Genomic DNA, 25,225 nt, shown 5'->3' with positions numbered 1-25,225 from the left:
TGTAATTCATAGTGTTACGTATACTGTATATCATGTAGTATATATTTACATTGAAATTTAAGAGATTTATGTTATATTAATGTATAGTAATATACATGTATTACATAACATTACGTATCACATATAATATTATACTATATGGCATATAATATACCAATATGTCCTAAAATAGACTATTGAATATAGTTTGATAAAAAAATAATCAAATTTGTGCAAACTGGAAGGGACAGGGTATGTGGTGACTCCTCCAACTTCCTTGGCCAGGCATAGACAGAGAGACAAGTGAAGAAAGAGGAACGTTAAGAGGAACGTTAATGTATTACTTAGGGTCAGGGAGGTGGCTCATTAGAATAAGCGCTTGCCTGGCAAGCGCAAGGGCCTGAGTTCAATCCCTGGTTCCACCAAAAAAAAAAAAAAAAAAAAAAAAAAGAAAGAAAGAAAGAAAGAACCATTAGTGTGTTATTTAGCACAATAAGTACCAGCCATCAAATAACTAAAATTACAAGTTTTTCATTGTGGTTACAGAGGTGGAGAAAGGAAGGGAGGCCTCTAACCTCGTAGCTTTACATTCTTTGCCTTTTACTCACATGTACCTTAGTTCTAATTTCATAAAAGTGTAATCGCTCATGTAAATGAAGAAGTGACGCAGCAGCTGGAAACCACCAGGACAGACCGACTTATTTTGGTTTGGAAAGCAGCACATCATACAATCTAGGTTTCAAAAGCAGATTTTACACAAAGAAATGATAAATATTTAAGGAGAAGCAAGTGCTAATTATCCTAATTTAATCATTACACATTGTATCCATGCATAGATTGCTTACATTCCACCTCACAACTAAGCACAATTATTATGTGTCAATTTTTTTAAAATGCAAGTTTTTAGGGCAGGATCTCATCTCTATCTATCATCTATCTATCTATCTATCTATCTATCTATCTATCTATCTATCTATCTATCTATCTATCTCTTTCCTTTCTTTTCTAACCTAGGGACTTGTGCATACTAGGCCAGTGCTATAAAAATCAACCACACCACCCTCAAAACACAACTGCGTCAAAATACATCCCTTCTCCCCATGCAGGCCTAGACCGTGCCTTTGAGGAGCTTCCTGACTGCCTCCCCTTCCATGTCCTCTGCTCTGGGCCGTGCGGCCTGCTCCGGGAACTTCCTTTCCTTGCAGATCCTTGTCAGGCAGGTACCTCTTTGGCAATAAATGAGGGTAATCTTGTGCATGCTGTATTTCAAGAAGGAGCTCTGAGTCCTTGACTGGAAGAACCTGCCCAAGAGTCTGACAGCTTTCTACACAAGTATTTGCTGGAGTGGAACAGAGTAGGGAGAGAGGACCAGAGGTTCCCGCTCTCAGGATGAAAGGCTCCTCAGAGAGCTCCTGGTTCACCACCCTTATTCACAGATAAGAAACATGCACAGGGCGCTGGCTGGTGGGTAGTGAAAAGCATCAGCCCATTGACGGTGCACCCAGAAAAGAGAAGTGAGCTTGTGACAAGCCAGTCAGGCAGAGACCCAACAAGACACGGAAGGTTGGACTGGAAGCCTGGACTAAAGTCTGCAGAGTCCGGGGCAGAGGGCGGTATGCTCAGGAGCTGCCTGGGACACACATGGATGACTCTGGGGCAAAGCCTGGAGAAGTCGGACTGCATCACTCTTCCTGAGTACACCTCCTATCTAGGAAGGAACAGCAATAATATGAGGAGGAGAACGTGTCTTGGGGCTGCTGGGAGAGTCTGAGGCGGGAGCCTCCGTTCTGAGCATTTCCCATGCACTAGATGCTGTCTGAAGCCCAAGGGGGCCCATGATTAGCCCCATCACATAAAGATAATGACAGGAAAAGCTCCAGTTCTGCAATGTGCCCAAGTCCCACAGCCAGTAAACAGCAGAAGTATGACCTGAGCTTTGTGGGTCCAGATGCAAAGCCTGAGCTTTCACAGAAATCAGAGCTCTCCAATAAGCATGTGCTAACTCATTCATAGGAAGAAAAGTGTTTTTCCCACATGGCGGGTCAATGAATGTGCTTCATTTTCTGAGTTCTGAGTTAGAAATCATCTTCTTTACACAACTAGTGGGCCTCCAGATGCCTTGACTGGCTCTCGAGGGTGGGATCCACCTCTGCCCAACAGGACTGGGATGTCACCAGCAGCTGGGGTCCCTTTGCTACAATTCTGAGCACAGATGGTGTGGTGCTTCCTGAGGACAGAGGCTGACTATACCAGGGCTCAGCAGGAAGGGCCAGGGTCCCACCTGGGCACAGGGAGGAGGAGAGAAGCTGGAGACCAGAAGGCTTGGTTTTCACACCCTCAGCTCAGCTCTGTCCTCAAAGGCACATGAATTTCTGGCTGCCTCTCAGACCTAAGGTGTCCCCACTGCCTCTGGTCTCCTTGGGAACTTCTCCCTCCACTGAACCTCTGGCTTGGGGGGAAGGCGACTGGCAGGCCCAGGAGAGATTGCGTGTCAGTTAAGGTTTGTCATTACACGTGGAGATCATTAACGAGACTTATTTTTAAATTGCAATTGCAAAATGTAAATGCTCCCCAAACTAATGTGTAATTGCTACCCCCTCCACCCAGCCCTTCCCCTCTGGTGCCAACTTTGCAAGGAGAGAATTAGAAAATAAAAAGGGGGTGGATTATGTAAGCAAAACGATTTTAAAAAAGGAGAGCAAGGGAGCTAAGAATTTAAGTGAGACAGCTGGCGGCTTCTCTGATTGCCACACTTTCAGCATTAGCTGCAAAAATTGTCCTTGCCAACTGCACCCGTCCCGGCAATAGTTCAACTGTACGTATTCCCCAGGACAGACCATAGTGTTACGCATGTGGAAAGACAGCTCAGTAGGGGGTGTGTGTGTGTGTGTGTGTGTGTGTGTGTGTACACGCACACCCGGGTCCTGGGAGAATAAAGAGATGGAGGTCAAGGGTGATGTGTGAGTTCATTTCTGTCTCATCCACAGATGCCTCCCATTCTCCAGAAAGACAGTCCATGACAGGAGTCAGCAGCCAGCACCCCCATTTCCCCATAGTCTACCGTGTAGGTGGTGACACTGGGCACATCCTGTCTCCCAGGCACAGGCCAGTCTGTTTGGACACTCTACCATGGCCTCAGCCTGGAGAAAGTGGGGCTGTACCAATTGGGGAGTTCCAAGGGAGACCTTCAGTTGCATTTTGGTCCCAAAGCAAGTCCCTGGACATGGGAAACATACACTCCTACCTCACCAGCACATACCCTTGTCCGTCTCTCCTTTGTGTTTCACTCACCTGCCATCTTCTTCATATCCTCGCTGCACACAATGAGTTCTGTGCCACATCGCTGTCCACACAGGATCAAGTGCTAGAAAGTGTCAACTGTTCCCCAAGGGGGACTGTCCAGATGAGGGGAACAGGAATCTCGACTCTCAGGATAGCCTTCCCTCGAGGAACCACAGTGTGCTCAAGCTTGCTGGCTGCCCCTTAACACACCTATGGTGCCAAGCTCCCCAGACAGAAGCAGGGCGATCCCTGCTGCAACTGTCATGCTGGGGCATGGGGTCTGCTATGGACATTCGTGGCTTTGTTGGCCACCTGCTTGCTGAGCTGGCCGAGTCCTTACCATTCACCTCTGCTTTGCAGAGAAACCAGCTTTTGTGTGGAACATGGCCATGATTACTGTCCCCGAAAGGGAAGCTCACAAATGATAGGGCCATGGTGGCCCTAGGATATCAGGAAACTTACAAAGTCCTAGGCAGGGGCCTTTGGACCGGGAGCCCGATCTCACCATAACAGATGCAGCCCTTACGTGCGGCATACTAGGAAGCAAAAAACGGTTATTCTGGATAATTGGCTCTCTAAATCCTGCCTCTTGCTGATATTTAAGTTCGTGAGATCATGAAGTTACTTTAGAAGATTTAAAAAACAAAAACCCTATATCCCTGTCTGATAAGAGGATTAAATGAGATTCTCTATTCAAATACTTAATGTATTCTAAAGAACCATTTCTCCATCAAATACAGCTGGGGTGCACTTTCCTCAGTGTTCATCACAAACCCTTGCGGTGCACATTCCCTGGTCTTGACCCCCACTGACAGAACCAGAGTCTGGCTCTGGGGCCCAGGAGCTGCGTCATTACCAGCACCCCCAGGTAACTCTCCGGTGATGGCGCTTGCTCCAGAGAGTTACAGAAACGCAACGTCCATCTCTAGCAGCAGCTCATTGCGCAAGGAACACATAGAAGAAACAAAGCACAGGGACAAGGGTTGGCCTTGGCCATGAAGGAGCTAGGCAGGCGATATGAAGAAACAGCAGGGTTTTGCTGTCTAAGGCTGCCTGCGTTAAGTCTCAGTTTTGAGATCAGCTGACTCTAGAAGCTTTTGGAAGAGAGAAAAACTTGCCTGGAAGATCGAGCTGCGTGTTCAAGGACAGGAGGGCATCTCTTACTGTTGGGTGGTCCCGGCCTCTGGGGTGGTCTCCAGGAGCCTCACTGCCCTCTGCTTACTTCCAGCTGGGCTGGAATTGCTCCCCCGAAGCTCCAACCTGAGCGCCTGTGGGAGGGCAGAACAGCACTCAGCAGGGGCGCGAGCACAGGGGCCTCCTGGCTCGGCTGACCCTTCCTCTCCCCAGGATGCGCTCTTCTAGAAGGGGCACATTCTACTTCCTCTCCACGCTTTCCTACCGTATTTGCCATTTGACTCTCTCCCCAGCACAGTTACAGAGCACCGTCTCTCCTCACCATCCGTTCTGGGGCCCAAACCTTTCCACTGCTGCTAGCACCCTCTGGTTGCCTGTCTGGTTCCCTCTGTCCTCCAGGGTGGCAGGTCTCTGCCAGTGAGTTCTGGGTGCTGGGAAGACCAGCTGACTTGCTGTTCTGGGATCCAAACAGAACTCCAAGGGAGGGGCAGCGGCCACAGCTCTTTAGGGGTTGCAGATGAGTATGGGATACCAGGAGGCCTGTGCTGGGGATCTGGAGGATTGGGTGGAAGCATGGTGCAAAGGGTGACTCAGGGCAACGGGGAAGAGGGGAATGCACCTGGGGTCTGCAGGTGGCTTTGGCTGAACAAGTTATTTGTTGAACTTTAGGTTACAGTGAATTTTTCTTTCTCAGTCTCTGACATGAACCAAGGCGCCTGTACATGCTGTCCAACGTTCTGGCCAGATATTTTCTTCAACAGGCCCACCAGCATCTCTTAGTGGATGAGCACATCCACTAAGAGATGTGCCACTGCGCCTGCAGCCAGGGTAGCAGGGTCCTGGGTGCAGGCTGCACCTTCAGCTTTCCTGTAGCACTGGGCAGCACCTCCAGGCGAGGGCCCCAGGCTACACTTGAGGCAAAAGCATCTTTTTTTTTTTTTTAAATATTTATTTATTTATTTATTTTGTGTATGTGTGTGGCCAGGTCAGCCCACCAGGGGGCGGGGCGGGCTGGCATGTGGTGCTGGGGGATTGAACTGTGGTCCCTGTGCTTAGCTTAGCTTAGCTTGTTCTAAGTAGGTGCTTTAGACCACTGAGCCATCTCACCAGCCCAAAAGCATCTTTAACATTAACAGTTCCTTCCTAGTTAACACTGTCTTAGTCTCCCTGTAAAAACACATTTGCACCTCAGTAAAGAATGTAATTAACTAGTGACATGACAACAAGAGGAGTGAAGCAGTAACTCAGGCAGGAAGCTGCAGCAGGGAAATGGAAATAGAGACAGGGGAGGCTTTCCCACCTCCCACATGTGCCCTTGTGTGTGCACACCCATGCACACACACACACACCTGTGTGCACACTGCTGGAGAGGTGAGGGTGGCAGAGAGATAGCATCTGGGGTGCGGAGAAAGGTTTGAAGTCCCAGAAGCAGAAAGGAGGAGTGTGAGAAGTTCCTGGCCTTGCTGGGAGAACCTCCAAGGATAAGCAGGGCAGCTCCTGCACTTCCATGAACATCTCGGCCTGTTCCCTGTTCCTTAACCCAGACTCTTTCCAGAGGGGACAGATATTGAGACCCAGTTGCAGGGCCCCTGGGACAGCCATGCCAAGGAATCCAGAGTATGAGTGATTCCATAAGAGCCAAGTCGTTCCTTTCTCTCCTCTCACCCTGCCCCTCCTCCAGGAGACCACATCTGTAAACGCTCTGACAATGCCCAGCACTCTGCTTCTCCAGCTGCAAACCCAAGACACTGCCCACCCCTCCCTGCTCCAAGCCCCACCTTGTTCTCTCTCCCCATCACTCTCCCTTCTCATCCCTTTTACCAGGGAGAAGATCATCCTCCCTTCTCTCCATTTCCAGTGCCCCAACCTGGAGAGGTCCCCGGCCTTGCCAGTCACAGCCCCTCCTCCCCTGCGAGCACCACAGCTTTCAGACCAAGCTTTCCGGATGGGCAACTCCTTCCCTACTCTCTCAGTGTTCCAATTCTGTATTCCCACTCAACCAGGCCCTCCCCACTGGTGGCAAACCTACGGCACACATCGAAAGCTCTAAGAGGATTCCCATCGGTGCTCAGTCATTCTTCAATATTCAACTTAAACAATGTGCAGCTCCCTCTGCAGCCAGAAATATTTTTTCCTCTTCTGTGTTTCCAGGGAGCATGCTGCTTGTCCTCTGTGAAAGGTCTTGTCACATCCTATCTCACGCTGCAGCCATCGTATGTATTTGTCATGTCTTTATAGTCAGTTTCTCGCGGACAAAAATGTGTCTGTAAAATCATTCAGCCTGCAAATACCTTTATGTGCACTGTCTCTGCCAGTCCCTAAACTTTAGGAGTCGATATTTTAATATACTTTTTATATCTTTACAAAACCACACATGCTTATTGTAGAAAATAGATAAATAGGAGACTAAAAGGTGTTATTCTGTAATACAAAGATGACTACAGCCAACATTTGGAATAAAGTGGTTCTTTCTTGAAAATCCATACTGCTCCATAACCAGCTTTTTATATTTATCAGCATATCAAAACTTCTCATGTAAAGGGAAATATGCACTCTAATTTTGATAGCTATATAGTATTGTATTTATGGGTGTACTATATATATTCAGCCAGATTTTTAATCATATGTAAATTTATATTATTTCCAGTTTTTGCAGTTAGAATAACAAATAATGCCCATTCTTTTTCTTTCTATGTATTTGGGACAAGATCTCACTACACAGCTTGCCCCCATAGTGATTCTCCTGTTTTAGCCTCCCCAGCACTGGGACTACAGGGGTGCACCACCATGCCTGGTCTTGGTGGCTGACTTAGTGTGCCCAGGAGCAGGGCCGGCATAACATATGGTGCTGGGGATCGAACTCCAGGCCTTGCGCTTGCCTAAGTAGCTGCTTAGTTCACTGAGCTATCGCTCCAGCCCATAATGCCCATTCCTGCAGCTGACTTTTGCATCAGACTTGATCATTTTTTTAGGGTGAGGTTTTAGATATCGACTTACCAAATTCAAAAGTATGTTTGTTTTAGAGTTTTTACAAATTACATGCAGAAATGTCCTTTACATCCTGCTAGAGGCATATGAGACATGCCTTTTTCCTTGCCAGGCAGTAATTCCCATTTTATATACATGGGTAATTAGGTTTAAGAAAGTCATGCACAGGTCTTGACTAGGAACATGGCCAGCTAGTGGCATTATCTTCTGATTCCACATCTGTTCTCCCCCATCCCTGTCTTTGTTCTTGTGTTTCTTACAAAGCCAAAGAGAATGTTTGCAGTCTTAAGTTCTGAATGAATACTGGGGTCGCCGAAGGGGAAGGCAGAGGTAGATGTGGTCTAAGTGGTGAGGTAGGCCGCTCCTTGGCGCTGCATGAATGTCACCTTCTGGATGTCTGAGGCCAACTTGGCAGACTGGAGAGCTATTTTGGGTAGGTTCATACAACTCTCTCCTTTCCTCTTCTGGGTGAATGTGAATTGCTTCAATTCAGCCACAGTATATTAAAAATCTACCATGTATCCAGACCTGATGATCCAAAGATCACACCCACACCCACACCCACACCCACACACACACACACACACACACACTCTTTCACCTTATCTTCAGGGGGCTCCGAGCCCCGTGGGAAAGATGGATGGAAAGGAAATCATTGTCACCTCAGTGTGTGCATGAGGCTGTTCCTGGCAGCTGGCTCCACCATCCCCTCCTTTCTCACCCTACAGCAGAAGGGCAGGGGTCAAGGTCAGGGTCAAGGTCAGTGCTGGGGAAGCAGGGAGCTCTGCCTGATTGCTGTGTCCTTCAACTTCTGCCTCTCATCGAAGCCCTGCGAGGCCAGAGCTGTCCCACCTGCATCCTGCTGCAACCATACATTGCCCTTTTTCTCTGGCCATGCTTCTGCGTACTCCTATACCTGAGACAGCACAGAGGAGCTGGGACTCCTGGAGAGGAGTCACACCAGCATCAGGGAAGAGAATCCAACCGGCCTCCCACCCAGGGATTCATAAAATGCACATCAGCAAGAAGAAGGACGATCAGAGATGACACTGGCATGCCCCGTGCAAGGGGCTGCTTCAGGGCTACAATCTACCTGGGTTTCTCCTTTCCCAGCACTGACAGCCAGCGAGTTCTACTTGTTTCTCTACTGCCTGGAGAAAGCTTCGAGGCAAAAATATTGCCTGTAATCTCCTTTCTGTCGCTGCCAGCAATTCTTCTGAGCAGAAGGAGGGCAACTCCCATGTCAGAAGAATGGAGGAGAATGAGAGACAGGCTGGGGTGGGCAGAGAAAAGCAAAGCGCTGCGGGATGGCATGTCCTTCCTCACTCTCTGCTCTCCCCTGGGAGCCACCCACCTGGCCCTGGAACAGCAAACCTAGCGCACCTTTTTACACCACCGGCAGGGACCTCGGCGCATCGCACTCCCCCTGTGCTAGGTCCTTTCCTCTGATGCTAACAGAAAGCCTGCAAAAATATTTCCAGATCTTGGGCTGAGCATGAGCCCCACCAACAGGCATCCTAATAGGCAGGGCGAGGACACAGAGGCAGGGAAAGACACCCAGAAATTGGGCCTGGTGTGACTTGATGTGACAGTCTAGACGTTTGGCAAGCAAGGAAGGAAGTAGGATCTTCAGACTGTAAATAAAGTTCCTTAGGTCCCCACCTCTTCCCCACAAAATGGAGAGTCTCTAGTCTACCTCTGAGCTCCCATTAGACCCCTTCCTGCTGGGCCAAGTGCATGTTACCTGGGCACCTTCTCACGGGGATCCGGAGGCTTCTGCAGGGAATGCCTTCACCTCTTGGGCCAACTCATTCTAGGACCTTCTGCAGATGAGTAGGACAGACTCTAGAATTTCTGGCCAGAGGTCCAAACCAAAGACCTTGTCCTTCTACTTTGGGGGAACTGCTCCACCCTGGGTTTATCCCAGGGGCAAAAAGCACCAAGGATATTGCCTTGGCCAGCCTAAGAACCTTCAAAGGGTCTATCCTCACTCTGGAGCCCACCCAAGCACTTTTCTTCTGTGAGTGCAGAGACGGTGGTGGCTGGCCTGTGAGCACTCTCCAGCACTCCCCAAAGAAGGTGCCTCTGAGAGTCTTCAGCCTTCTCCCACCCCTGCTGGGGCAAGCAAGCTAAGGAGGCCACCAGGGGCAGCTCTGCCTGCTACCAGTGTGTTCCATGACCTCGGACCCTCTCCAGTCTGAATTCTGTTCCACCATCACCCTTGTCATTGACCTTTGTCACTGTCATCTGTAAACAAGAAGCTGGGCATGGCAGGGTGACATTCTCCCACCCTGTTCTCTGAGGATACTTCATTAGCTGCTGAACTCAACTGCCATCCCAAGAGGGGCTCCTGGGGAGCTACAATAGCACACAGACTGGTTTTTCACTGTTCCTTCCCTGTGCTATAATGGCTTGCCAGGGCCTGTGAAAACAAATTTCTTAGCCCTGTGCTTGTCCTTTACAACCAGCCTGGACCTTCCTCTATTATGTGATCCCCTGCTGCTTTTGAATCTGCATCTTTTCTCCTGTAGAGTCAGGCTGCCACTGTCCCAACACCAAGCGCATGCTAAGTCTGAGTCTCTGTCCCTTCTGGGGGACCTGATGTTTACCCTTCCTCTCAGTCCACTTCCTGCCCAGTCCCCAAGGCCAGCTTCAGCCCTACATCCCTGCCTCTGTCTCTGCTGTATGCCTGGGCCTTGATCTTATGCTCTGTTCTGAACTTCTCTTTGTGTTAAACTAAGTCTCCTCCATGGTGTCACGCTCTTCAGAGGACACCCTGTGTCTCTGCTTCTTATTCCTTCCATATACAGCTGGGTTAGTACTGTGCCCATGAAGATCACGGCAAGTATCCTTGTCACAGCGGACAAGCTGTTACTAGAAACTACTAACTCAGATCAATGCTGAGTCAGTTCAGTCAAGAGTTTGCTTATTTAGTTATTAGATTTACTGTCAAATGCCCTGCAATTCTCTGCATTTCACTGTGTCCCAGAGTCAAGACCATTTGCCTGAACTGTGGATTATTTCCCAGCTTTCTATACCAGTCTTAAGTGAATGTGGGGCGATTATGCAATAGAATGAGATCAGTCAACCTGAGATCCCAATGCTAGGTCTGTCTGCCTCCCCGGGCGATCAGTACGCATCATACAGTGATTGCTTTCCTAGTTCTGAAAAATGGGAATAGTAATACCTAGCGCACAGGGTATTTCTTAGGATTTTCTATTATATCTCATACAAATTGCGTAGTGGGTAGTAAAGGGCTCTGCAGTGACAAGGACTAAGCCTTTAATAAATGTTGACTATTGGCATTCATGATGATAGTACTAATGGTATGGTTAGATCTTATTTAATAAAACCCTAATCTTTCAAGATTCAACTCTCCAAGGTTCGCTTCCTTAAGGCCACTCTTCCCCACACAGGGCTGGGCATTCTCTCTTTTCTGTTCACCCCATAACTTTGACCATGATCTAAGATAAAGTCCGATGTTCTTTGTCTGAACTTTGGGCTGTCCCAGGTCATTATTACCACTCATTCTTATATGCATTCTTCTATGAAGTTCTGAGCTTCCCAAGCCAAGGACCAAGTCTCCTCCGCTATGCTTCCACTGCTGGACTCTGCAATGGGTGCTCAGGAAACCAGGGACTGAATGGATAAGCAGAGATGCCAAAGGTAGCCAAGAGACCTGGCTAGAGTTTGAACCAGATGCAAATTTTCTCTGTTGGGAGAAGCAGGCTAGAGGGGCTGGGAATTTATCAGCGAGAGCGATCATGCCTGGTCACTCAGCCAAGGCCAGCCCCCAGCTCCCCCACTCTTCCTTGATTGCTTGCTTCCTTCTCTTCCTTCCTTCCCCAGCAGTCAGGATGCCCTGCCCTCACCCTTTTCCCTCTCTCACTAGCCTACTGGGTGACTGTGGGTTTTGAGATAGCCTGCTCCGGAAGCGCACCTGGCTACCAGCTACCATTCTTTGTCCTGCCCCACCCCAGCCTGAGGTGCACCTCCTTCCTCTCCACATCCACCACCACTGCTCAGCAGTGGCTCTGATCCCTAGCACATCCTCTGCCCAGCAGCCACAGGACAGTTCCAGCAGCCTAGCTCACACTCTATACTTTTCCTGGCATTTAGCTTGCCAAACTATGGTTGTCAGTGTCTAATCTGTCTACTCCACTAACTATATAACCCTACACAGAACCCTCAAAACCATATTTTTCTATCTGTATTTTGTATATACCAAAAAAGATCTGTTGGATGAAGAGGTCTATATCAATAAAGATTTGTTGGATGAAGAGGTAAATAAAAGTATATGTTCAGCAGAGGACAGAGAAAAGTATATAGCACACCTTGTTCTATTTCCTTAACAAAGAATATTTCTATCGGATTTAGTACTAAATCTTTGCAATGACTCTCTGAAGTAGGTATTATCACTCCAACTTTTACATAAGGGAAACAAGTTAGAAAAGCTAAGGGACTTTGCTGGAGTCATAAAGCTAGTCAAGAGTCCTAGGGTTTTCTTGTGGCCTCCCTGCAGCAGCTCCGTGGCACCTGCCCACCTGCCCAGCTGCCCGCCTAGCCAGCAAGAAGATGCCAAGAGGCCAAGCTGCTCTGCCTCACTAGGGAAATAAACAAGAAGAATTTTTCTTCTCATCATTTGGTGAGTCGGTGACATTTCGTTTGACAAAGAGTCTAGGAAAAGCTTCTCCTGGGACTAGTTTTGGGACCAAGCTCTGATAATATGGTTTTATTGAAAAGGGATGCAAGGAGTCGAGCTCCGGATGGCCTTTTACACAGAGTAATTTATGCAGGAAATGAGAAATACATTTTTTTTTTAAAAGAAACATACATTGATCTATACAAGTCACAAGATAGCAGTAAGGACAACATACACACACACGCACACATGAACATGCACACATCCATATGCACAGAAAATATTCCAGATCCACAAGCACACAGGTTCTGGTGCGTGTTCATGGTTGTGTCTGCACACACAGTGACAAGCCAAAAGATTCCATGTCAAAAGGATACACAACCCGGAGATACGCCCACTGGCAACAGCCTGAGGGCCCTGCCTTTCCCTTCTATGCCACACATGTAAATTTCAGTCATTAAGGAACACAGAGGAAGCGTGACATTGAAGAAATTAATCTCTCTGTGCCCCCTGTGTTTCTCAGGGTCCTGCTTCCTCCCTGTGATCCGCTTCACGTGGAGATGGCGCCAACCCAATGACCTGCTGCCTCAAGCGCAGCTCCCACTCAGGAAGATTTATACCTTGCCCCGGAGGAGGCCCAACCACAGCCTGCTCTGAGGAAAACCAGGGGAAGGATAAGCAGGAAGGCAAATGAAGTGGCCATAATGTCCTCATTCGGATGCCACTGAGAAATGGCTCTCAGACATTGGAGGAATCACAAAAGGATTTCTCTCAACACACTTCCTTCCGTAGGCTGTCTGGAAAGTGTTGAGATTGGTAAGGATATTTAAAAGTCAGGAATTCCCTCCTAGCCATGCTGATTTTGATCTGGACTCAAAGCAGCAACTAGGATCTCTATTCCTATGGAATTGGCACTTGAAAATTCAGGAGGCCAGAAAATTCAGAATCTGCACTGGGGCTAGAAGTAGCTGGCTTTTACCTACAATTCTGGGTGCTCAAGGCCTCAGGCTTTCCACCTGTTAAGTGAGAAAGTTAGGACAGGATGGTCACTTCCACCTTGGTCTGCAGCAGGGGCCACCTTGATCTGAAGCAGGGGTCACCCAGGTCCGCAGCAGGGGCCACCTTAGTCCGAAGCAGGGGCCACCTTGGTCCGCAACAGGGGCCATCTTGCTCTGCCTTGGTTAGTAGGACTACGAGTCTCTGAATTGGTAAGATAATTTTACATCCCCAAACATGTCCAGACACATACACGAGCTCCTTGTTTAAGCTTCACAATAACCACGAGGTTAGTGGTGCACCTCTTGTACAGAGTAGTCAACCCTGAGTTTTAAATGTATTGGTTAAGGTCACAAAAAATCACTACTGATTCGAGTGATATGTAATTGCTCCTCTATTTAAAAGCAAACTACAAGTAAAATGTGCCTTGCAAATCCTGGAGTTTGTGTTGAAAAATATTTATTTTTGGTTGAGTTGGCATTCTGTAGAAATTAACAGCCATAGTGGCCTAGAAATATTAAACTTATTTTTGTTTTTCATTTGTACAGGGGTAATGCACTGTATTAAATATGTATGGTCTTATCTATGTGGTTTTGATTACAGAAACTAATAAAGTATTCTCTAAATAAAAAAAAATTATTGCCAAGGTCAGGTATGTTAAACAATAGCTATAATTTTAAACCTGATGGATTTTTTTCTTGGTTTCAGGTGGAGACCCAGGGAAGATGGCCCTCTCTTTTGGCTATTCAAAGGAGAGGCTAGAGCACGGGTTACAGCTCAGTGGCGCAAGCACCTGCCTGGCAGGTCCTTAGTTTGATTCCTAGAGATAAAATAAAACAAAAAGAGAAGCCTAGTCTAAAATTAGAGAGATGAAAGAAAGGGAACTAAACTGTTGATCATTCATTCAACATGTGTTTACTGAGCACCTGCTATGTGCCAGAAACTGTTCAAACTTCTGAACAGGGCTGTTAAAACCCACCAGCGTGCACAAGGCTTGCATCCTGGTCGGTAACAAGAGAATAAGCAACGTATGTAAATGAAAGACATAGAATACCAGCGAATGTTAGCAGCAAAGGACAAAAGGTAAAGGCAAGGGGTGAAGTATTAGGACTGTGAAGCGCCTCTGCTAGCTTTCTGGAGAAAACAGGTCCAGATCTCAAAGGTGGAAGAGCGTCAAGCTCACGACAGAAGAAGACAAAAAGGCTCCGGTTGGAAAGCGGGCCCAGGGAAAGGTGGAGGAGAGGACTGCGCCGGAGAAGGTGGGGGATGGGAAATCCTTGTACCGGGCTAAGAGGGTAAGGGGTCCTCTCGCGTGTAGTTCAACCTGTCCTTGTTCCGTGTCATGTCTCCTCCCTTATCTCCCCCGGCGTGGACTAAAGAGAAGTGAGGGGCACTCGCTTTAGGCACAAGTTTACAAGGCAACTGAAACCTCGGGAATGGAGGCTAAAACAGCAGCGCAGACAGCGCCGCGCCAGCCACGCTGAGGCCTCTGATGAAAGATCAGAACACTGCCCTGTCTCCATGGATACCTACGTTGAAATACCCCACGTGACCTACAGAAGTGTACAATTACTATGTGTCAAAAAATTTACAGTTTTCTAAATAATTTGCTTATGGTACATTTTTGCTATTAATTTTGATTTTGAAGACTATTGCATTAAACTACCATTTCACTTGGTTGGTGAGCTTCTGGGGATCCCCTAAACCCTTAAATTTTGTGCCTGGAGTAAGTGAGTGCTGGCAGGCCTTGCTCCAGGTCTCCCGTGAACACTGAACATGCGCAGTGGCTGTGCAGTGGGTAGAGGAGAAGAGGCCACGTCCACCAGCAGGAATCCATGCAAAGAGCAAGAAGAGGCCCTGCAAGGGGTGGAGAAAGGAGGACAGGGCGCGACCGAGGGAGCCAAGCTCCTGTCCTCTCCTGGAACCTGCGGCAGCTGTGGGCTTTGTGTAGTAAGGGAGGAAATCCCAAGCTGACTATTAGGAAGGTGACTGGTCACTCTCGAGGGGCTGGGGGCGGTGAGGGTGATGGCAGCGATGGCTACTGCTCCCCCACTTATTCCAGCTCAGCAAACAAGCATCCTGCAATAACTAAGCTGCGAGGTACCACAGGTCTTGGGGAGCTCTGGGGTTGAGCTCCGGTTGGGGTGGGGTGGGGAAGCTGGACATGGATTGCTTTTACTCCGCAGGAAAGCCCAAGAAAAGCTCCTTGTTACCGCGTCATCTGCCACAAAGGCGAGGCCCTTGCATCCCCAGAAGGGCAGGCCAGGGCATAGGGGTTGCTGTAGAACAAAGGTAAGGTTCTAAAAGGATGAGTACTGGCTGTGGGACCGGCCACGGAAGGGCAGGCCCAGCCCCAGGCCAGTGTGTTTCCTTCCTGTGGGGCCCTGCTTTTCTCCAGCACCCTCCAAACCCCAGTGAATCCTCATTTGACCCATTTCTATACTCAACCATCTTAATATTTTTTAAAAAATAAAATACATTGTTGGCATTGTAGTTGAGACTTTTCATGACATGGCTCCTGCCTAACTTTTCAGGATTATTGCTTATGACTGTGTTTCCATCCCTAGGGAGTTGGCAGGTCGCATCGCGGTGGTCTGAGTGTGCCTGTCCCCAGCTCAGGAAGCGATTAAGTTCCAAGGTTCTGCCCTTACAGAAGGCTGAAGGGAGCTTGCTGGCCCTTTCGCCATCTGAGGATACACAGAAGGCAGCATCTATCAGGAACAAGCCCTGATTACACATTGATTTGCTGGTACCTTACTCCGGTCTCCAGAACTGTGAGAAATATACTCTTGCAATTTAAAAGTCACCTAATTTAAGGATTTTGTTATATTAATCCAAATGGACAAAGGTATACACTCTGAGGCTGCCTGATCTTATAAATAAAGTTTTATTAGCACACAGCCACACCCACTTGTTCACTACCGTCTGACCACTTTCTGTTACATGGCATAGCTGAGCACAGTAGTTTTATAGTAGTGGAGTTGAATAGTTGCAACAGAAAGCCTGAAATATTTGGTGCCTGAAACTTTATAGAATGTTTGCTGATCCCCATCTAGGTCATGTTCAGCTACACTCTCTGTCCCCTACACTCCCCCTGCTCCCCCCAGGCCATTGCTTGTTCCTAGGCTGGGGTACCCTCTCTCCATTTTCTTATGAAACACAACTGATTTCTGAAGGACCCTGCTCAAACCTTACTCCTTTGGTGAGCTTCTGAATTCCTACAAAGAACCACCCCACCTCCTTAAAGCCACGTACATTCACGCTTGGAGTGACCACCTAATTTACTACTCATACTGGAATAACTGTGAGAATGATGGAGATGATCGTCAGCACCACAGCAGCTCCAGGCCTCCCCTGAGCCCGTCCTGGCCCAGCGGGCCCTGTAGTGGCAGGAGCCCTGGCGCCCGTCTCCTTCCGCCCTCTCGAGGTGCAGCGCTCACTTCTGCTTCCCCTAGCAGGCAGCATGCTGAAGGCCCAGGACGGTGTGGGGAGTTTTTAATCCTTAGAGTGTCCTTGTGCAGAGAATACGATCTATTAATATTTGTTAAAAGAAAAGAAGGCAGGGCTCTGCCCCAAGCACCTTCTTTAGGAGCAGCGAGCTGGAATAACAAAGGACAGGGGAGCCAGGACGTGGACGGAGAGCAGGGATTTGCAGTCATGGAGGGTGCGTGACCTCCATGTGGTGTTTTTGTCATTGTGCTTGTATGCCCAGCCCATGGGGCCACTACATGCCTAGAACATCGGGGGTAATCCCAGCTTTCTGGTTCCCGCAGCCTACCTTCTTTCTCCCAGACCTGCCAACCCATTCTCTCTACAACTTGCCCTTCTGACGTCTGGTCTCCTGAGGCTGGGCCACGTCTCCTGGTCTGCAGGGTCCCCTGAGCATCCAAACGCTGGCTCAGAATGGCCAGGAAGGCCATGACAAGCTGAATCCCTGCTGTATTAGTTAGGAAAAGAAGGGAGCCCACCCCAGGATCACAGCCTATTTCTATGAGTTTTTAGCTGAAGCTGAATATGATGACCAGAATTTGTATATGCATGTCCCTTTATCAGATGCACATTCTATAGACTTCTGCTCACCAAAGCAGAGATGGGAAGCAGCAAGGGACAAACGACCCATCTAACATTCTAGGAACTCCCCATCTGCTCTTCTCTGAAGAACCAGATTTGAAGTGCAAATCTTCTTCTACCATACCCAGTGCCTCCTGTGTTTCCAACTTATCACTAGCTTCCCATTCCTCTGGAGGTCAGCACCCAAACCTGTACAAGGGCCACCAAGGCCCGAGCAGTCTGGCCCTTTCAACCTCTCCGGCTCTGATTCAGGCTTGCCCTTTGCTTTCCAGCAGCCAAGGTGGTGCTTCTTCCTACTGCAGGGCATTTACAAAAGCTATCACAGCTCCCTGGCAGGTACTCCTCTTCATGTACCTTCAACTAGTAGCAGCCCGTTCATCTTCACATCTTGACTTAAGACCTCCTCCGGGAGCTTTGCTGAACCCTCCTACCAAGTCCAGCCTTTTGGTTACGCTGCATTTCCCAAGCACTTGGTTACGTTTGCAATTATATCTCCATGTGTGATTGTTCGAGTGATGTCAGCTTTCCTTATTAGGCTGCAAGCTCCATCTGTGGGAAGGGACCCCGGCTAGCTTTGTTAACCTTGAATCTCCAGTACCCGGTACCATTTCAAACACAAGTTGAAAGACCATCTTCACTAATCTAGGTCAAAGTCTAGGAACGCAAACTCTGGCCTCTTGTCTGTGTGGCATAAAGGGATTGGAAATAAAAATCTAGCGGTTAAATTCCCTTTCTTCTCACCATGCACTTGCCTATATAGCTCTTTCTCCTTATGTTTCTTGCAATGATGTTTTTTGAGGCCTAGTGCAGGTAAGGCCACATGACAGAGGTGACATGGGCTCAGGCCCATATCCAGGTCAAGACAAGCAGCAGTTGTGGTGAGGCCCATACTAGGGCAGAAAGTAACCAAGAAAGGGGGCCAAGCCACTCCCAGCCGGCCCAAAGCCCACGATCTGCAGCAGGTCTTGAGTCTTCCATCAGGCTTTCCCACGCTAGGCTCAGTGGGTACCCGAAGGAGCCTGTTCACACCTAGGTTCTCTCTCCTTCCTGCTATGGTTTGAATGTTCCTCTCCAAAAGTCATGCTGAAATTAAATGGCCACTGTAGCAGAATTAGAAGGAGAAGCCTTTGAGAGGTGATTAGTCCAGGAGAGCTCTGCTCTCAGAAGTGGATGAATACTGTCATCCTGGGAGCAGGTTTGTCATCGTGAGAGTGGGTTCCTGATAAAAAGGATGAGATCAGCAGGTTTCACTCTGTCCTGGGCATGCTCCCTCATCCTCTGCCATGTAATGGCACAACAAGAAGCCTTTGCCAGTTGTGTCCTCCCTCTCTTTGCCTTCCTAGTCTCTAGAGCTGTGAGCCAAATAAACTTCTACCTTGATGAAGTATCCAGTCTGTGGTGCTCTATTACAGCAACAGAAATGGACTAAGAGCCTTCTTCTCTCCCCCCCCCTTTGTCCACTTGCTCTTGCAGTAGCGTTCTTCTGTGCGTGGACAGCTTGCCCAGCACGATGCAGTCTCCCCTAGGACAGGAGCTGTTCCTTCGGTGTCTTTGAGCTCGCACAGCCAGCAGGCAAGGGCAGCATGCATTCAAGACTGAGCCTTCCTGCTCTTACACACGTGGGCCATCTAGGGGTGCCTGCCTGGGGTACAGAGCCAGAGGAGAGCTTTAGGCCCCGGGGATCAGGGTGCAGCAGGGAGGCCCTGGGAGCCGTGCTGCCCCAGGCATGCCAAGCCCTCTGGAGAACAGTAAGGCCTTCCACGCCCAGCCCAGCCCAAGCTGCTGCCCAAAAGCCTGGAGAGGATCGGCCCCACTAGAAGCTGGCAGCAGGTCAGGTTTGCAGAGAGACCCCTTGGGCCTGCTGTTCCCCCAGCCAGCCCCCAGCAGCCCAACTGCAGCTGGCATCGGTACCCCTGGGTGTGGCTGAGCAGAGAGACCCTGCGGGCTCTGACCAGAGAAAGCACGGCAGCTGCCTCGTGCTGGCATGAAGCCCACTCTTCATGAGGAGGTCTCTGCACCAGGCCAATAAATAATAGAAAGTCCAAGGCCTGAGGTAGCACACTCGTGCCGCTGAGCCTCGGGCAGGCTGGCGGAGCAGCCCACCGGGTCAGGAGCACGGGGATTAATAACACATCAATTTTAATGCAGGGAGAGGGTTTTTTTTCTGCTTCACAAACAGCAAAGTGAATGTTTGAGCATCCTGGCAGGGGGTTAATGAGGACTCTGATTAGTTATTCGGATCTCTCCACACTGCCTCAATCCATCCTCCTAGAGAGGAGAACAGGAAGGAGGTGTGTGTATGCGTAGTGGGGGCAGGCACAGAGAGGCCAGGGAGGGAGGATCCTCCCATCTTTGAGCGCATCTCAGCCTGAGGAAATCTGCAGCCTACTCCCCCTACCCACCATGGACACATTGAGGCAGATCCAGGGGCTGACAAAGGTGGGTGGTGACCTGGTCCAGCCCCTGGTTGGGGAGACCTGAGGGGTGCTACTCGCAAGCCACACAGAAGGCAATGAGAGCCAGGGCTGTCCTTGGGGCAGGAGACCAAGAGGCATCCTCGTTGGAAATCTGTGTTTTGACCCCGGCGACTTTCCCAGGGCCGGGCAAGGCAAGGATGGGGGAAGGTGACAGCTCCTGAGAAGGAGGCAGCATCCCAAATCAGAAGCAGCACTATTCTCTGACCCCAGTTCTGAAGCAGGCCCAGTGGCCCTGCCTCCTGCATCCTCCTCTCCCTCCAGCCGACTCCTAGTTAACGATGATCTTGCTTATCTGGCCTGACACGGAGGGTACAAGAGGGGCAAAAGCCCTGGAGAAGCAGCTTTTCTGTTCTCAGGGAGCCAAATTGCCAGCCCATCTGGACACACGCTCCGGGGCCTCCCCACATCATGACACACATGGACCTTTGAGTACAAGTGCCTGCGCCCTGCCCACCCCAGTTTCCAGCCCATCTGCTGCAATCCAGAGCTGGATCCAGACCTGCCATGGTGATATCTTGAGGGAGCGACATAACAGCAGGGGTTCTGAGATCATCTCAGTGTCCTGGAAGTCCCCAGGACATATCCCTCTCTGGAGGTTTCTGAGATCTGCCCATCTTTCAGCTCCAAATTCTCAGACTGCATGCTGAGGTCCCCCCACCAACTCTCCCCAAGGTCACGGCTGATGTCCCCTTCACACCCATGGCTTCCTTGTGGTCCAGAGGCCCCTGGGGATTTGTAAATGGTGCTGTGTGCCAGTCTCAGCTATTCTTGATTCAGAATGACACAGCCAGTGTCTGCTCAGGGGTATTCAGGGCTCCACACACCCAGATCCCAGAGCCTGCACCCCGGCCTCTGAGGCGGTACTGCCACACATGTGCACTGGTCTGGTGGCTTATCCTACAGAATGTCCTGCAACAATGGAAATGTGACCCATTGACACTTTCCATGGCACACTTGAATTATGACTGGTGTGACTATTCGCTGAATTTTTAGTTCCATTTAATTTGTCATCGACATATACCAGTTGGTAGGGGTCCAGCATTAGCACAGATGTGAAGGGCTTGTACAGGCGACATGCTCAGCACCTCACAGTTAGCAAAGAGCATAGCTGGGATTCAAACCAGGTTTTGTTTGTTTTGAGGTCCTGCAGGCTTTGCCGCGCTGGGGGCTTTGGGCTTTATCATCAGGTGCTAGCGGAAGCTAAGCGATAAACAAGACCATGTCTCTGTCCTCCAGGTGCTTCTACTTCAGCTGGAAGAAAAAACTAGATTCTTCTTGGGCTGAGGCATGCAGGGGCAAAACTGAGTGGAGTAGGAGGCCAGCTGGATTTCCTATATACCACCCCAATTCAACCCCGCGCAGCTCCAAGGCCCCTTCTGTCCAACTCGCCCACTCTTCCAGGCTTGGTTTCTCCTTCTCTCTTTGGATTAATGACACCAGCATTTTTGCAGAAATTCAATAAGAAAACCAGCACAGGCTTGGGGGATAGCTTGGTGGTTTAAACACCTGCCTTGCAAGCATAATGACCGGGGTTCAATCCCCAGTACCACATGCTGTGCTGGCCCCAGAACATGGAGCGCATTGTGCCAGCCACTGAAACTGGGTGTGGTAGTGCATGCCTGTGATCGCAGCACTGGGGAGGCAGAAATAGAAGGATCACTATGAGTCTGAGCTGTGTAGCGAGACCCTGTACCAAATAAATAAATAAATAAATAATTTTAAAAATTAAATTAATTAATTTAAAAACTCATACAGCCTTTAAGCTCTTTTCCCTTCTGCTATTTTTCCTCCTACCTCGGTGACACCCTGACAGTTCTTCCTAAGTGTACATTACCTTCTCCCACCTTCCTACCCCGCTGGCTGTGCTCCCCACTGCCCTGTGAATGGTTGCACGCGAGGTCTGACAAGGCCCTGGCCTCCTCCATCTCCTGCTCATGACCGTCTTTTCCCCGCCCCCGCCCCCCGGAGCCCGAGACACTCTCTCCCTGTGCTTCACCTCTGCTGCACCCCCTTCCTGGGACACTCAATCCTGCCTATTTTCCTGGGATCTCCATGTATTCCTAAGCCTTGCCTGTGGCCCATCGAGTCTCCCACCCGTGCCCTTCCACAGCCCTGGGATGCCACTTACCCTATGGAAATGCAAGTATGCTATGTGTGTCTCTCCTACCTAGCGGAGGTCAGATGATGGCTTTGTCTTCCTTGTGCTCAGAGTGGCAGTGTGTGACCCACAGTAGGAGGTAGGGAAGGCGCAAGTCTATCTGCACCACATTTGTCTGTGCAGGTCAACCACCTTCTGCTCTCTGCTCCCCATCCTACGACCCTTCTCTGCATGCAGTGGCTTATAGAGAAAGGACCCAGAACATTCCCGATTCACCTCACAGCCTGCTCTCCCAAGGCATGGCAGCATGCTCCTCACAGAACCTGGCGCCCTGTGTGAGCTCCCATGGTGTCCAAGCCAGACACACCAGCAGCTCCTACCCAAATGGCTTTGGCTCTGTCACCCCCAGATTGCCCTCTCCCTGTGCCTTGGGCCTCCCCAGTCCTGACTCCCATGAGGCACACGATGAGCCACGACTGTCAGGCTCTGCACGTCGTGAACCTCAGTTCTGCCAAAGGCTGTGACTGTATAGTGCACAGATCTAGATGCCCGACTAGGTTACCGCCCTCTTTCCCTCCACTTGTACTTCTGCAATTCACAAAGGGCTTCCACATGTTCTCACTGGATTCTCACCACTCCCTTCTGGAAGGAGGCAAGCCAGGGACAATTCCCATTTTACAGATGATGGAGAGAGGAGAAAAGAAATGAAGGAACTCATCCAATCAAAAATGTTTGATCCTGGATTCACACTCAGATTCAGAATTTGTATCTTAAACTCAGTGTTCAATAAACTGAGAGAACAAGATTATCATTTTTTTTAAATTTAGAAAGGATTACAGAAGAACAGCTTTGGGGGAGACACTGATGGATTCATTTGAGAATGCCCTGTATTTCAAGTTTTGATGCTCACTGTCTAGGGAAAGCTTGAAAGGAGCGTCGGCGCTGCACCCCAGTCTCCATGTGCTCCTCCCACACAGCTTGCTCCCTAGCACAATCCCAGTTCTTTCACCTTGCTCCCTCCGGGAGGACTTTACAGGCTTCTTTATACTACTGACTTGTGCTGTTCTACCCAGACTTTGGGACCATTTCAAATGCTACTTCCTTCGGGAATCTTCCCAAGCTGCCCTGGTCTCTTCTCCCTTTGGTTTTGTCCTCAAGGCACTTTGCATATTCCATGGCTATAGCAATTTGTGGGTCTGCTTCCTCCATGGCACCTAACACTAGAGATAATTCTGGTTTGTTTTTGTGTCACCCACAGTACCTAGTACCATGCCTTGGGCATAATAAATTATTGAAAAAATAGGGTGCGTGGAGCCAGGTGTGTTTGTCCATGCCTGTAATCCTACCATTCTGGGAGGTAGAAGCAGGGAGAGTATAAGTTTGAGATCAGCCCTGTCAACGTAGTAACTTAGTGGGATTCTGGGGATATAGCTCAGTGCCAAGGCTCTGGGTTCAATTCCCAGGATCACAATTGTGTTTCTAAGGAGAGCTTTAAGTTTTAACCCATATCTTCCAAGTGGGAAATGGAAAATGTCGTGGGTCTCACGGCTTTGTCTGAATCTTCGTTTCCAAACCTGAGCTTTGTAATAATCTGAAAGCACATCTACAAGAGGTGGGAGGAGGGGTTATAAATAGGAAGTGACACAAAAGGGGAGCTGAAACCTGTTGGAAGTGTTGTAGGCAAGCCAAAGACAGAAGGAACTGCTGGAGGCTGAGAATACCTCTTCCTCCACACCCACACAGCTACACATATTTCTCTCTCTCTCTCTCTCTCTCTCTCTCTCTCTCTCTCTCTCCCTCTCTCTCTCCTCTCCCTCTCTCCCCTCTCTCTCTCCCCCTTCCTCCTTCTCCCTGTCTCTGTCTGTCTCTCCCTCCCTCCCTCTCTGTGTCTGTCTGTCTGTCTGTCTGTCTGTCTGTCTGTCTGTCTGTCTCTCTCTCTCTCTCTCTCTCTCACACACACACACACACTCTGACAGACACACACACACACACACACACACACACACACACAGCAATACTTGGAAGCAAAATGGAAACAAAAAAAATAATAAGGGATTGAGGCAGCTCCTGCCTGGGGCAGACATGAGGTTACTAGATGACAGAGGAAAGCAACTGATTTGACTCCCGCTTTGCTTTGTTTTTCAAGGTTAGTGATCATGAAACCACAAAGATGGTTTTAAAAGAGACAGGTGAAGGGATGGTAAACTCTGGGCTGAGGCCATCAGCATGCATCTTAGAGCATGCAACAAACTGACAGGTGGGCTTTTGCAACCACTGTTCTCTGTCTGTGAACCAATGCAAAACAAATAGTGCTTAGAAACAGAAATCGGTAGAAGTTGACTATTTTCATAACATGGCAAACATAAGATTCTAGAAGCTACCTGACAGTGCTTGACAATAGCTGCCCATAACAATTCTAAGTTGTTTTTTTTTTTATGAAATGAAGAAGGTGGCCAGGGATATAGCTCAGCGGCATAAGCACCTGCCTGGCAAGTACAAGGTCCTGAGTTCGCTCCTCGGTACTGCAAAGAAAAAAAAAAAGAATAAACTAAGAAATTAAAATGAATATTATGGGGAAAAAAAGAAATTAAAATAAAGAAGGAATGATCAAAACCCAGAGTGGCTTCACTAAAAGACAGTCCTGTCAAACTAGCTTTATCCTGCTTTAAAACTGAATTTCTAGATCAGTTGATAAAGAAAATGCTGAGGGGTAGCTTGATTTCAGTAAGACATATGCTAAAAACCTTCCACAATATCCTGACTAAAATGGGTAATCTTTTTAGCCAGAAAAATGATTGTCCTTACTTGACGCAGATTTTAGTCTGGAAGGAAGTTTTCAGAAGTAGCCGGCTCTGTACCAGTGAACAATTTTTATCAAAGACCTACATAATGTAGTAGAAGGCCCGCTTTACACTCTGCACACTGCAGGGACAGTGCCTGTGCTTAAAGAGCAGAAAGACTGAGAAAGAGCTGGGGAGGCCGGAGTGAGAGGCGAGAAGCAGAGAGAGAGATGTGGACTTGAGAGCAGTATACAGTTATCTGTCATTGTACATGCAGAGTGCACAGGGGAGGTGACAGAACTTACAAGCATTTCAGGTGGCGAAAAAATGAAGGGAAGTGGGACTACAAATGTAACAGGTACCAGTAGAACACTGGCTTAGATTACTTGCCAAAAGGAAAAGGAAAAGTGAGATACGAGGGTACTTGCGGTCTCGGGCTGCATGATACTCGGCTTCTCCATGAGCACGATATGCTTCAGGTCACTCTACAGGAACTTGGGGGTTTTAAATTATCCATTGCTGGGCCTGGGATACAGCTCAGCAGCTCAAGTACCTGTCTGGCAAGTGCAAAGTCCTGAGTTCGATTCCCACTACCAAAAAATACATTATTAATTGCTGAAGCTGGGATATAAATACATAGTTCTTTTAAAATTTAAACTGATACATGGAAATTAGACCTATTTGTTGAGTATGACATGATGCTTAGCTATATGTATACCTGTGTGATGTTTAAATCAGGTTAAACACATGTATTTCATCAAACATGCTCTGTCTCTCT

General features: G+C 48.8%; 1 protein-coding gene across 3 annotated transcripts in view; it reads right to left on the bottom strand.

The window, feature by feature from the left end:
* The window catches only part of Pknox2 (PBX/knotted 1 homeobox 2), a 264,725-nt gene that overhangs the window by 96,303 nt on the left and 143,197 nt on the right, over nucleotides 1-25,225 (bottom strand). For all 3 annotated transcript variants that reach the window (XM_023701477.1, XM_023701478.1, XM_004641385.2), the window contains one exon: nucleotides 4,380-4,529. The gene's annotated coding sequence lies outside the window, so the exon portion shown is untranslated. The remainder of the gene's footprint in view (nucleotides 1-4,379; nucleotides 4,530-25,225) is intronic.

The sequence above is a fragment of the Octodon degus genome, unplaced genomic scaffold (genome assembly GCF_000260255.1).
Source record: "Octodon degus isolate 3935 unplaced genomic scaffold, OctDeg1.0 scaffold00136, whole genome shotgun sequence".
Taxonomy (NCBI): domain Eukaryota; kingdom Metazoa; phylum Chordata; class Mammalia; order Rodentia; family Octodontidae; genus Octodon; species Octodon degus.
This window is presented reverse-complemented; position numbering and strand designations above follow the sequence as displayed.